The sequence below is a fragment of the Chiloscyllium plagiosum genome, chromosome 1, assembly GCF_004010195.1.
Source record: "Chiloscyllium plagiosum isolate BGI_BamShark_2017 chromosome 1, ASM401019v2, whole genome shotgun sequence".
In the NCBI taxonomy this organism is placed as follows: domain Eukaryota; kingdom Metazoa; phylum Chordata; class Chondrichthyes; order Orectolobiformes; family Hemiscylliidae; genus Chiloscyllium; species Chiloscyllium plagiosum.
The window spans coordinates 143,077,322-143,089,093 of NC_057710.1; the positions used below are offsets into that span (position 1 = coordinate 143,077,322).

The 11,772-nt window shown below is 40.5% G+C and overlaps 1 long non-coding RNA gene across 1 annotated transcript; it reads left to right on the forward strand.

Moving 5' to 3' along the window:
- The first annotated feature begins 2,888 nt into the window (after positions 1 to 2,888).
- LOC122554116 lies at positions 2,889 to 11,448 on the forward strand. The gene is made up of 3 exons (XR_006312916.1): positions 2,889 to 2,996; positions 7,646 to 7,716; positions 11,355 to 11,448. It is a non-coding gene; the product is annotated as an uncharacterized LOC122554116 (long non-coding RNA).
- The last annotated feature ends 324 nt before the right edge of the window (positions 11,449 to 11,772 follow it).

The window sequence follows — 11,772 nt, forward strand, 5'->3', positions numbered from 1 at the left end:
ATCTACTTCACTGTACATTTTTCTATTGTATATGGGCTCTACTATATCTTCTCTACTGTCTATCTACTCTGCTCTCTATTGTTTCTACTGTCTGTCCCACCGTACATCTTCTCCCCTCTCCATCTACACCACTGTCTATCTAATACACTATTGATCTATTCCACTGTCTACTTATTCCACAGTACATTTAGTCCATTTATTTTCTTTCCACAATCTACTTGACTGCATATCTACTCCATTGTCTGTCTAACCACTGCATATTGATTCCATGGTCTATCTACACCACTGTCTATTTGCTTTACAGTCTCTCTACTCCATGGTATATCGAGTCCACGGTCTAACTACTTCACTGTCTTTCTACCCCACTGTTTACCTACTTCACTGTATATTTTCTCCACTGTGTACCTATCTCACAGTCAATCTACTCCACAGTATCTCCAATTCACTGCCAATCTATTCCAATTTCTACATATTTCACTCTCTATTGTCTCTATAGTCCACCGTCTATCTATTCCACTAGCAACTCCATTGTGTATCTACTTCACTGTCTATATATGCCACTGTATATCTACTCCAGTATCTGCTCCACTGTCAATTTACTTGCATAACTCCTCAACTGCATACCTACACAATTGTATACCTATTCCACTGACTATGTAATTCACTGCATATCCACTCGACTGCCTATTTATTCCATTAACTATCTACTTCACTATTTATCTGCTTCACTACATATCTATTCCACTAGCGACATGCTTTGCTGTCTATCTACTTCACTATGTGACTACGCTGCTGTCTATCTAGTCCACTGCATATCTACTCTACTGCCTATGTAATTCATTGCATATCTACTCCACTATCTATCTAATTCACTATGTATCTACTTCAATGGCTATCTACCCTACTGTCAATGACTTCACTGTGTATCTGTGTATTTACTTTAGTGAATATCTACTTATACCAGGTCCACTGTGTACAAAATGTATTCGTTTATGTATTTCACTCTTTACTCGATTGTCTATCTATTTCACTACATAACTACTCTGCTGTCTATGTATTTACTATATATCTAGCTCACTGTCTATCTACTGTCTGTCTAATTCACAATTTATCTAATTCATAGAATACCTAGTCCATGGTATATCAAGTCCACTTTCTATCTTCTCCACAGTCTATTCAGTTGACTGCATGTCTACTCTGCTGCCTATCTACGTCACTGTATATCTACTTCACTATATATTTTCTCCATTGTATGTTTACTTCACTGCATGTCTACTTCACTGTATATCTACTCCAGGATATATCTACTCCACTATCTATCTACTTCATTATCAATCTGCTTTACTTTATATCAACACTACTGTCTATTGATTCCACTGTATATCCAAACAATTGTCTATCTATTCTGCTTTCTGTCTACTCCACCATCGATCTGCTCCAATCTCTATCTACAACACTTTTTATCTAGCTCATTGACTATTTAGTTTTTTGTATGTCTAATACACTATCCATCAACTCCACTGTCTATCCATACCATTGTATATCTACTCTAATCTCATTGACAATCTGTTCCACTATCTATCTACTTCACTGAACTGTATATCTACTCCACTGTCTACCTATTTAATAGTCTATTTACATGTACTCACTACATAGCTACTCAATTGTGTTTCTACTCCACTGTCTATCAACCACCCTGCTAAAATTTGGTATGAACTTCAGATAAAAGCCACTCTGTCCCAGAAATCATACTGCTTTCCTCTTTGTGGGATCGTGTGAGAAAACTCCCCAACAACCTTTTTTTCATATCTCCTTGCACCATGTCCAGTAACATGGCCCAGGAAGGTGACTTAGGCCTTTGTGAACTCACTCTTAGCCAGGTTTATCACCAAGCCTGGCTCTGAAGCTGATCAAACAATTCTGGTAGATGCCCCGAATATTCCTTCCAGTGTGACTAAAAATCACCAGATTGTAAATGTACACCACTCAATTGAGTATCCCAAAAGACTTCATTGATTTGTGGCTGGCACTTTAAACTTCACTGTGTAACTACTCCAGTGTCTATCTAGTCTACTGTTTATTTGTGCTATTGGTGATCTACTCCATTGTACATCTAGCCCACTGTATATCTACACCACATCTCATCCACCATCTATCTACTTCACTGTCCAACTACCTTCCAGCATGTGTCCTCCACTGTCTAACTTATCCACACCTTTCATTCGATGCATATGTGTGCATTGTCAAGTCAGCCGCTGCCGGTGATGTGCAAACAAGGCGTTATTTGCAACGTTTCCGACCTAGCGAGATGTAATCTAAGTCAGTTACTTGGTGAGTCTTTTCATGATGTCCTTTACCTATTTTGTTTTTAATTTCCATGATTTTCGGAGATAAAGAAAATGCGAGTTCTCTGGAAAATAAAACCTCTTCACAATCCTCTCCAGAGGCTCCCTCGCTTTGCGGTAAAACTTGTAATAGCTTTCAAATCTCCCATCTGAACATCTCTGCAAGCCTCCGCTGACACGGTTTTCTGAAATGCTACATTATTGCGAGAGATCGAGTTTCTCTGAATCGTCTCATGGTGTCGCGAGTGCTTTGCTGAGCTGACGAGCCGGAGGCAATCACGCAATGAAAGTGTGCTTTCTAGGACACCCAATGCCGTGCTCTGGCGTCGCCCTGTCTGTCCACCACCTTATCCTCCTGCTAAGATCAGCTAATGGAGAACGGCGCATAGGTGTTGCTTAAAATATGAAACACAAGGCGCAGGTAATAGAGACTGATTCAATTTCTCATTGTGACAGCACAGTTGACATTCGATTACATGCTGAACCCGATGGTGTCTTTCATAATTTCCAATCCGATTTCTATCCGGTTGTTTAAGGTCGGGCAGGGATTCTCAAAACGGACTTCTGAACTCCGCATATCGACTCTTTGGAGAGAAACGCAGCACTTGATTCAGAAGTATCAAACTGAACCTATCAATTTCGTGAATGAAAGTGAGTGTGAATTTCACCTGAACAAAAAATTGCTGGAGAAACTCAGCAGGTCTTGCAGCTTCTGTGGAGAGAAAAAAACAGAGTTAATGTTTCGAGTTCAGTTCTGAAGAAGATCGTTGAATTTCTCCAGTTTTTTTTGGGGGGAGGGGTGTTTTTGCTTCAGATTTCCCGCATCCGCAGTTGTTTTGTTTTAGTGAATTGTACTTGTTGGTTTACTGTAGTTGTTACCTCACTGATAACACAAGTCTTCTGTGCACTGCCCCAAGGTAGCTGCGGAGCACATTGCTAATGCTTCATCCGGGCCCCTTTTGGTTTGGCAGTTTTGTGCAATGGTCATTCGCCACTGCCACCACCCCCCCCCCCCCTCCCCCCACCGTCGGGTCGAGGGTCGAGGAGGCAGGTCCCCATTTCCTCATCTAGAACGAGAATCGTTGGCCAAACTCTCAGCACACACTAACTGTCGGAGCTGATTCCTTACACACGGAATTGTGTGAAAACATGCGTTTGCAAAAATAAGGCGATTATGGATCCTAGCAAAACAAAACAAGATGAACGCGAAGTAACTAATAATTACACTCTGCACAGTTTTGTTGCTGCACAGGCTATGGAAGGAGATTTGCATTCCCTGTCAAACAAGGTGGATAAATGCAGCCTTCTTTCAAATTATATAAGTTGTATCTAAGCAGTTGAAAATTCTGTACGTGCATATACACAGAGCTCTTGTTCCTTTAGAAAAAGGTTAGAGTTCAGGCAAACAGCACCTAAGCTTATATCGTACACCCAGGCTTCAACTTGACTGCAGCTGTCAGTTTAAGTGTGGCCTTAATGAAATACTTCAGCTGCAAGGCTGTTGGATGCAGAATTGCTCCAAGCCTAAGAAACTACTTTAAAACATTATCTCAAACCGTTACAAAACTAGTAGAACAAGCATTAACCACAATCGTTATAAGCACAAAATAGTGAGAATGCATTGCAATAATAGACAAACAAGAAACATGAGAGGTAATTGAATTTTGAAAATGTACATGTGATTGGACTGGTATCAGTATTAAGAGGAAATGGAGTTTTAAAAGAAAGTGTTGTAATCCTACTGGCAATAAGTGAGCTTCAGTTTGAAAATAATTCAAAACTCCCGCTCAGTGTGTCTTATGGACTAGAAGCTCTCAGGTATCAACCCATGTTGTTCAGGCCAGCTATGACAATTACATTGACCTCTGCGCACTTCGTTTTAATTAAAAAAGACATTTTATGGTTACTGCACTTCAGTTTTCACAAGGAGGGAGCAATTTGTGGAGGCCCATAGGCCATTTGGAAATCTCAAAATCTCAAAACAATGTTGAATTTTGACATTTTTATTTCTCCACCAATTTAGAATTTTTGCAGCATTATTTCTCTCTATCTGATTTTAATATTATATTACTCTGACTAGTGTTTGCTTGGACTTTTTGGAATGTAAAAGAATGAGAAGATACTTTATTTAAACATAGAAGATTCTTAGAGGACTTGAGAGGGTAAGTGCAGATAGGTTGTTTTCCCTTGTGAGAGAATCTATGACCAGAGGAATAAGTGGTTGAACATATGCAGCAGAAATAAGGAGAAATTTCTTTTCTCTCAGAGTTATGAATCTTTGGATTGCTTTACCACAGTAGACTGTTGAGGCTGAGTCATTAAAAATTTTCAATTCTGAGATAGACATATTTTATAAAATGATAAAAGAATCAAGGGTTACAGGATAAAGGCAGGAAAGTGGGATTGAAGATTAATGATTAGCCACAATCTTATTGAATGGTGAGCAGCCCAGGTGAGCTATGAGCAGAATGATCTATTTCTGCTCCTATGTCTTATGGTCTTATAGTGTTGCCGTTAATATAACAGAAGGTATTGCTTTGATCAGGAAAAAATACATCGCATGATGACTCAAATATGGTACAATAATTGCTAAATATTAAACTTACTAAATTACAAAATCATTCACAATCTGCTCCCTTATACTGGGTATTTCTTTTATTTCTGTCTCCCTTTCTCTCCCTCTCTCTCTAGGACGTGTGACCTTAGCTCATTGTGTGTTGATGATTCATCTTGAGCCAACTTCTTGGATATCTTTGTCAGTGGAGGCTTCACTATCAGTGTCAGACTGAGGACATATGCCTCAAGTCTATCTCATCCAGATTGGATATTGAACTCTTGCTGGTGGCATTATTCTCAACTACATGTCAACCATCTAAACTAACTGCCCCCCCGCCCTCCCCCCCCCTACCTATGTATGCATTCTACATTTACTAGTCTCACATTTCATTTGACTTCCCTCACTATTAATCATGAGTGGCTTAGAAAGCTATAGGAAACATCCAGTACAGCTGGAGCACTTGTAGCTAGGAATTTGTCTCCAAAAACTTTCCACATGGACACTAGAGACCCACATAGAGGTTGGGGTTTCAATAGACATTTCCCTGATTGCCCACTATAGCATCAGTGGAAACTTCACGGAAATTGCCTCAATAGTGATTGCACGAGAGTTTGCAAAGACTCTAGTGTTATAGTGGAAGATTGGGATAATCCTCACAAAATTTCTACCTAAAATCCGTCAATCACTTTTAAAAAATTTAATTTCATACATTTCAATTTCCTGACATTAAATGGTCTTTGTGTTCTGATTTAGGTTTAATTATCATTCAGGTAAAAACTTCAGTCTTCAAAATCCGAATAGGATAACCAGCAGCTAAGCAATATAAGTACAAATAGGGCTCAGGTTAAGGACTGATTGGCATGGACTTGTCAGGGTTGGACAGTCCTGCTAAAAGAAGCATTGATCATTCGTGGCACTGGGGATCCATGTGAAAAATTCATCAGAGGCAGCACGAGTAATGGTAACTCAGCAGTTTTCAGCAATATGCAACCATGTAACAATTTTGTATTAGGGCCAGTCAGCAAAGAAATGCTGTGCTTACTGTTACATTGATGTTGCACAGTGTGGAGAAAGAAATGGGAGTTAAATTAACACATGGGAAAACAGGGACAAGCAAATCAGGGCCATGCATTCACGTAAGTTTCAGTATCAGGGCTAAGACCAGTGCTGAACCTTCCCCCCACAATACTCACACTGAGAGAAGTGTGCGTTGTTTCAAAATGCACAAGATTTGGGTCTTCATAAGGTTTCATGTTGGCGATTCTATTCTGTCTGGTGCAGGAGGCATCAAATGGAGGAGGCAGGTTATTTTTGAATCTGACTGAAAAAAAATTCCAACTGCAATACTTTGGGAGAATCTTCTGGAATTATTTCCAATTAATATGTTGGCTACCTTGAACCTCCGGCGATTAAGGAACTGTTATAGTTGCATGATAAAATCAGATCGTGGAAAATCTTTGTGCCAGGACATTTTAGTTTTATTCATTTACAGGATATGAACAGCCACTAAATGAGAAATGCCAATGATGCCAATTAGTGGCTGTTCTTAATTCCCCCAGAAGGCAGTGAAGAGACAACTCCAATTCTGTGGGTTTGGAGTTATATGTTGGCCAGACCAGTTCAGGATCGCAATTACCTTCCTAAAAGGACATTCATTAGGGAGAATATTTTACTAGGCTATGCCACCTCCAGATTACTGAGGTCTGCAGATGCGGGAGGTGGTGGTTGAGAGTGTGTTGCTGGAAAAGCACAGCAGGTCAGGCAGCATCTGAGGAGCAGAGAATGGACGTTTTAGGCCAGAGCCCTTCATCAGCCCTTCCAGTTGAAATGTTGATTCTCCCACTTCTCGGATGCTGCCTGATTTGCTGTGCTTTTCCAGCATCACACTCTCAACCACCACCTTGAGATTACAACCGCCTGTTACAACTTAGATTGCAACTTTCTTTCAGGTTCTGTGCCAGTGCTGAAGTTTGTACACAGCACAGGGTTTATGATGAAATTATGAGTCCTCTTCCACAATTTTTCATTTAGTAATTTCAATGTACAGAAAAAGCAGAAGCAAATCAATCATGATTTTCTTATCATTTGTTCCTGGCCAAATCTACTGACTGCATTTTCTATGTTTGACACCTTACCTAGTTGCTATCCTGTAGCTACTTAGACCATAAGACTATAAGAAGATAAGACATAGGAGCAGACATTAGGCCATTCAGCCCATCGGATCTGGTCTGCCATTCAATCATGGCTGATAACTTCTTCTGCTTTCTCCCCATAACCCTTGATCCCCTTGATACTCAAGAATCTGTCTATCTCAGGCTTAAATATACTCAATGACCTGGCCTCCACAGCCTTCTGAGGCAATGAATTCCATAGATTCACCACTCACTGGCTGAAGAAGTGTCTCCTTCTCTCCATTCTAAAAACTCTTCCTTTAATTCTAAGGCTGTGCCCTCGGATCCTCGTTTATTTTGAGAGGACTTGAATATAAATGTTCACGCAGAGGGTGGTACGTGTATGGAATGAACTGCCAGAGGAAGTGGTGGAGGCTGGTACAATTGCAACATTTAAGAAGCATTTGAATGGGTGTATGAATAGGAAGGGTTTGGAGAGATATGGGCCGGGTGCTGGCAGGTGGGACTAGACTGGGTTGGGATATCTGCTCGGCATGGACAGGTTGGACCGAAGGATCTGTTTCCATGCTGTACATCTCTATGACTCTAAGGTATCTCCTAATTTCTTGCAGTAAAACGCTCGCGCTGTCAACTGGAAAAGGACGCGATGTTTTCAACCGAAAACAAAACAGTCTTTCACCAGGTGAGGTCGCTGCTCTACTTATGACAGAACCCACAGAGAGAACAGGAGCATCCTGCAACTGCGACCTGTTTAATATTTCCATTCCAGAGGTTTTGTGTACGCGTGTGGTTACTTTGAACGATTTTTTTTCTTTGTCTTTCCGCTGAAAGACTAGCAATAACCATTAGATCCAGCTTTCAGTTACTCTGGTAAGAAATGAAAAAAAAACAAGTAAACAGCGCTTGCAGTCAATGTTTGAAACTGAAGACTCCGGTTGCTCCATTTCCATGGGCCGGAGCCTGAACGTCTGCTTCTCCCTCCTGGGAAAACGCATTAGCTCACATTTCTCTACTGTTTCTTAACCCAGTACAAAAATCAATGCCACGAAATTTCTAAAAGCAAACAGGCCTTAATAATAGACGCGTTTTTTCTTGATACCATCTTTGCAATTCATATTATCAAAGAATGCGCTGGGTGCTTTTCATTAATTACAATATGCACTGAACAAAATAGGCCGTGTCCTTTATTTTGACTCGGCGAATCGCTATTTGCTCCGAATACAGGCTGCTGCAGATTGTGTCCTTTAAAATCGAGCGCAAGATTGTAGGTTTCACAAGATCAAAAGTCTTGGAAAAACTGAGAAAACAAACAAAGGGTTTTCCAAAACAATCTTCTGATGAAGGGCTCCTGCCCGAAATGTCGATTTCCCGTCTCCTCGGATGCTGCCTGACCTGCTGTGCTTTTCCAGCACCACTCTAATCTAGACTCCAATCTTCTCTAGGTATCTACTTTATCTCGAAAACGTCGCTACCTTCCGGTTCGGACTGTGTCTTTCTCAAATGTTTGTTTCAGTTGAGATTGTTTTTAATGTACATGTTATTAAGGCATCAAAACCGAAAGTGCTGGGGGGAGGGGGTGTTACTCCACAGCCCCCTGCCTGATCTGCTGAGTGTTCCACTATTTTCTGATTTTATTTCGGATTCCCTGTATCTGCAGAGATTTAGCTTTATAGGTCATAGAGTCATAGAGATGTACAGCACGGAAACAGACCCTTTGGTCCAAACCATCCGTGCCGACCAGGTATCCCAACCCAATCTAGTCCCACCTGCCAGCACCCGGCCCACATATCCCTCCAAACCCTTCCTATTCATATACCCATCCAAATGCCTCTTAAATGTTGCAATTGTACCAGCCACTCAACGATAATGGCAAAAAAAAACTTTTACTTCAGGCCTCACCGAACTAGAAGCTTAAATATTTACCAAAACTAGAAATTGGTGGAGAATCTCAGCAAATCTGGCAGCATCCGTGGTAAGAAAGCTTCGAGTCCAGCGCTGAAGAAAGGTCACTTGATTTTCTGCTTTTGCTTCAGATTTTCAATATCCGGAGTTCTTTTTGTTTTATTTCAATAGTTGGCTTGTTCTAATGTTCTGATTAGAACAGTGTCGACGACTTTATTTGGGCAAGAGTATTATTCGCGCCTTATATTTTCAAAGCACAAGAGTCCGTGACACCTCGAGATAAAATACGGAAGTCTAAGTTTGCTTGTTTATCAATACTGTCTGTTCACTTTCCCTCTCTTAGCTATACAAACAGCAGTGCTATTTGCTGGATTGCGGGTCAAAGCATGCGTCCGTAAATATCGGCACGTCAAACAATGCAAACAACTCCGAAGTTGTCTCTTTTCACTTACGAAATGTTTACAATCTAAATACATATTAAGTGAAGCGACATGTTCACTATAACTGGGAGAATTGTTGCTATCACAGATGCAAACAAGCCTATAGATTCATTAAAACACTGATGTCACTTGTGATATTGATACCACAATCAATGTACATTGTTAGGTAGAAATAAGTTTCTTATCCTGTTACAGATTATTTTTATACAGAAACATTCTAGCAATACGACCCTTGCATTAAAAAAAATATTATAAGAATAGTGTTTCAGGTGTAACATAGAGTTTAAGTTGTAATAGTCCGATTTAATTGGACATCAATAGAGAACTTACTAAGTATTTGCAAAACTACTATGACAGGAGCAGCTATGAAAATTATGAGTGATGTTTCAAGGTACAAGCGCGTTAAGGGTTATAGTTTTAATTCAGCCTCAGGAAAAAAAAGTCATTTATGACATGGAGAATATGCTACATATCAATAATCGCACCGAGTATCACCTTTGGTATTTATCTCCAGTTGACGTTCTGCTTGAGCTAGCTGGAATATTTCGGTGGAATTACATCCATTAAACATTTCCGTGGATTGTTACAGAGAATTGAGGTAAACTAAACGTAGTTAAAGGAAGACGATCAAAATATTAACCCCACTAACTGGAGAAAAGGCGATTCAAGAAACGCATTTTCACTTATATTAGCTCTGTTGGGATGAGAGTAGCCATGCGGCTATTGTTTAATATTATCAATATCTTGCAATCAGTCACCGTTGCTAAAACAGATTATAGATTCAGAAAGCACTTCTCCAAGCATTTAAATTTACTCCCGAAATTGGATTAATGAAATTAATCAGGAGTTATACTTATTATCATTGCTACTGACCGTTAGCAAATTTATTGGTTGTAAATTTCCTCTAAATTCACCACCGTTTCGCTCTTTCAGATGAGCAGGTACCTGCCCGGCTCGTGTTAACCCATTACCACTTTATCACCTTTCTCTTTTCATGTCTCCCATCCGTCCATCCAGAAATCCTTGCACTAATAAGCCCCTCAGGCTTTTTATAAAGTAGCCTATCCTGTTTCCAATAATGCCTTTCCCAGTTAATTCTATCAACTGTGTCAACCATTGTGTTACACGTTCCAGGTTTTATAATGTACAAGATCTACGACGTTATGCTGAGCTTGTTGCGGAGCACACTGGTTGGCCACAGTTAGAATATTGTGACTGTGAATGGAGTTTTGAGTTCTGAGTGTCTCACCGCAAGAAGAAAGTGGAAGTATTGGAGAGAGTGCAGAAAGAATGGATGAAGATTTGAGGAACTTCAGTTGGCAGATGATTTAGAGAAATTAGGACTGTTTACTTTGGAGAAAAGAAGTCTGGGAGGAGATTTGATTGAGGTACTCAAAATCATGAGGGGTCTGGACAGACTAGATAGGGAGAAATTACGGCCACAGGATCTGAGATATAAGTCAGAAAACAAAGGCTTTTTCGTGGAGACAGTGGTTAAGGCTTAGGAGGGAAGAATATTAAGTGGAGGCATGCAAAGAACATTAGACTGTTACTACCTGTGCAACATCGACAAGACATAAGTCAGGTGTTGGTTGGAATACTCCCCACTTGCCTGGATGAGGGCAGCACTCACGAATTTTGACACCATCCAGGACAATGAAGCCCATTTGTTTGGCACCTTACCCACCATTTTCAATCTTCACTCTCTCCACCACAGCAGTGTGCATCATCTGCAAGATCACCCCCATTAACAACACTTTCCAAACATGCAAACTCTACCTTTAGGAAAGACGAGGGCGGCATGGGAACACATGGGAACGCTACCGCCTGCAAGTTGCCCTCCAAGTCACCCATCATCCTGACTTGGAAACACATCGTCGGTTCTTCACTGACGCTGGGTCAAAAATCCAGCAATTCCCTTCCCAAGGCTGCACAATATTAAAGAGTTTGCCAACATTGTCTATCTTATACGCTGCAGGCAAGGATGCCTTGAGGCATGGTACATTGGCGAGATCGAGCAGAGGCTATCGCAAAGGACGAATGGACACCGCACAACAATCTTTGGGGCACAGACAGCCTCACACAGGGCACCAACATGGCTCCAATTGTTAAAGTTCACTTGAGAATATAACTTTTAAAAAGTTCTGGGATTTACATGTGAAAGAATTGAAACCTAAATGGTCATTCTAAAAACTGAGGGACTTAACAAACAATCCAGGTCTTTTTTCAATATATAATTTCACACTGTAAACGTTTGCTATAAATTTTGTGACCTACGAGTTTATACTCCACAACCACCTGATGAAGGAGCAGCGCTCCAAAAGCTAGTGCTTCCAAATAAACCTGTTGGAATATAAGCTGGTGCTGTGTGATTTTTAACTTTGTACACCCCAGTC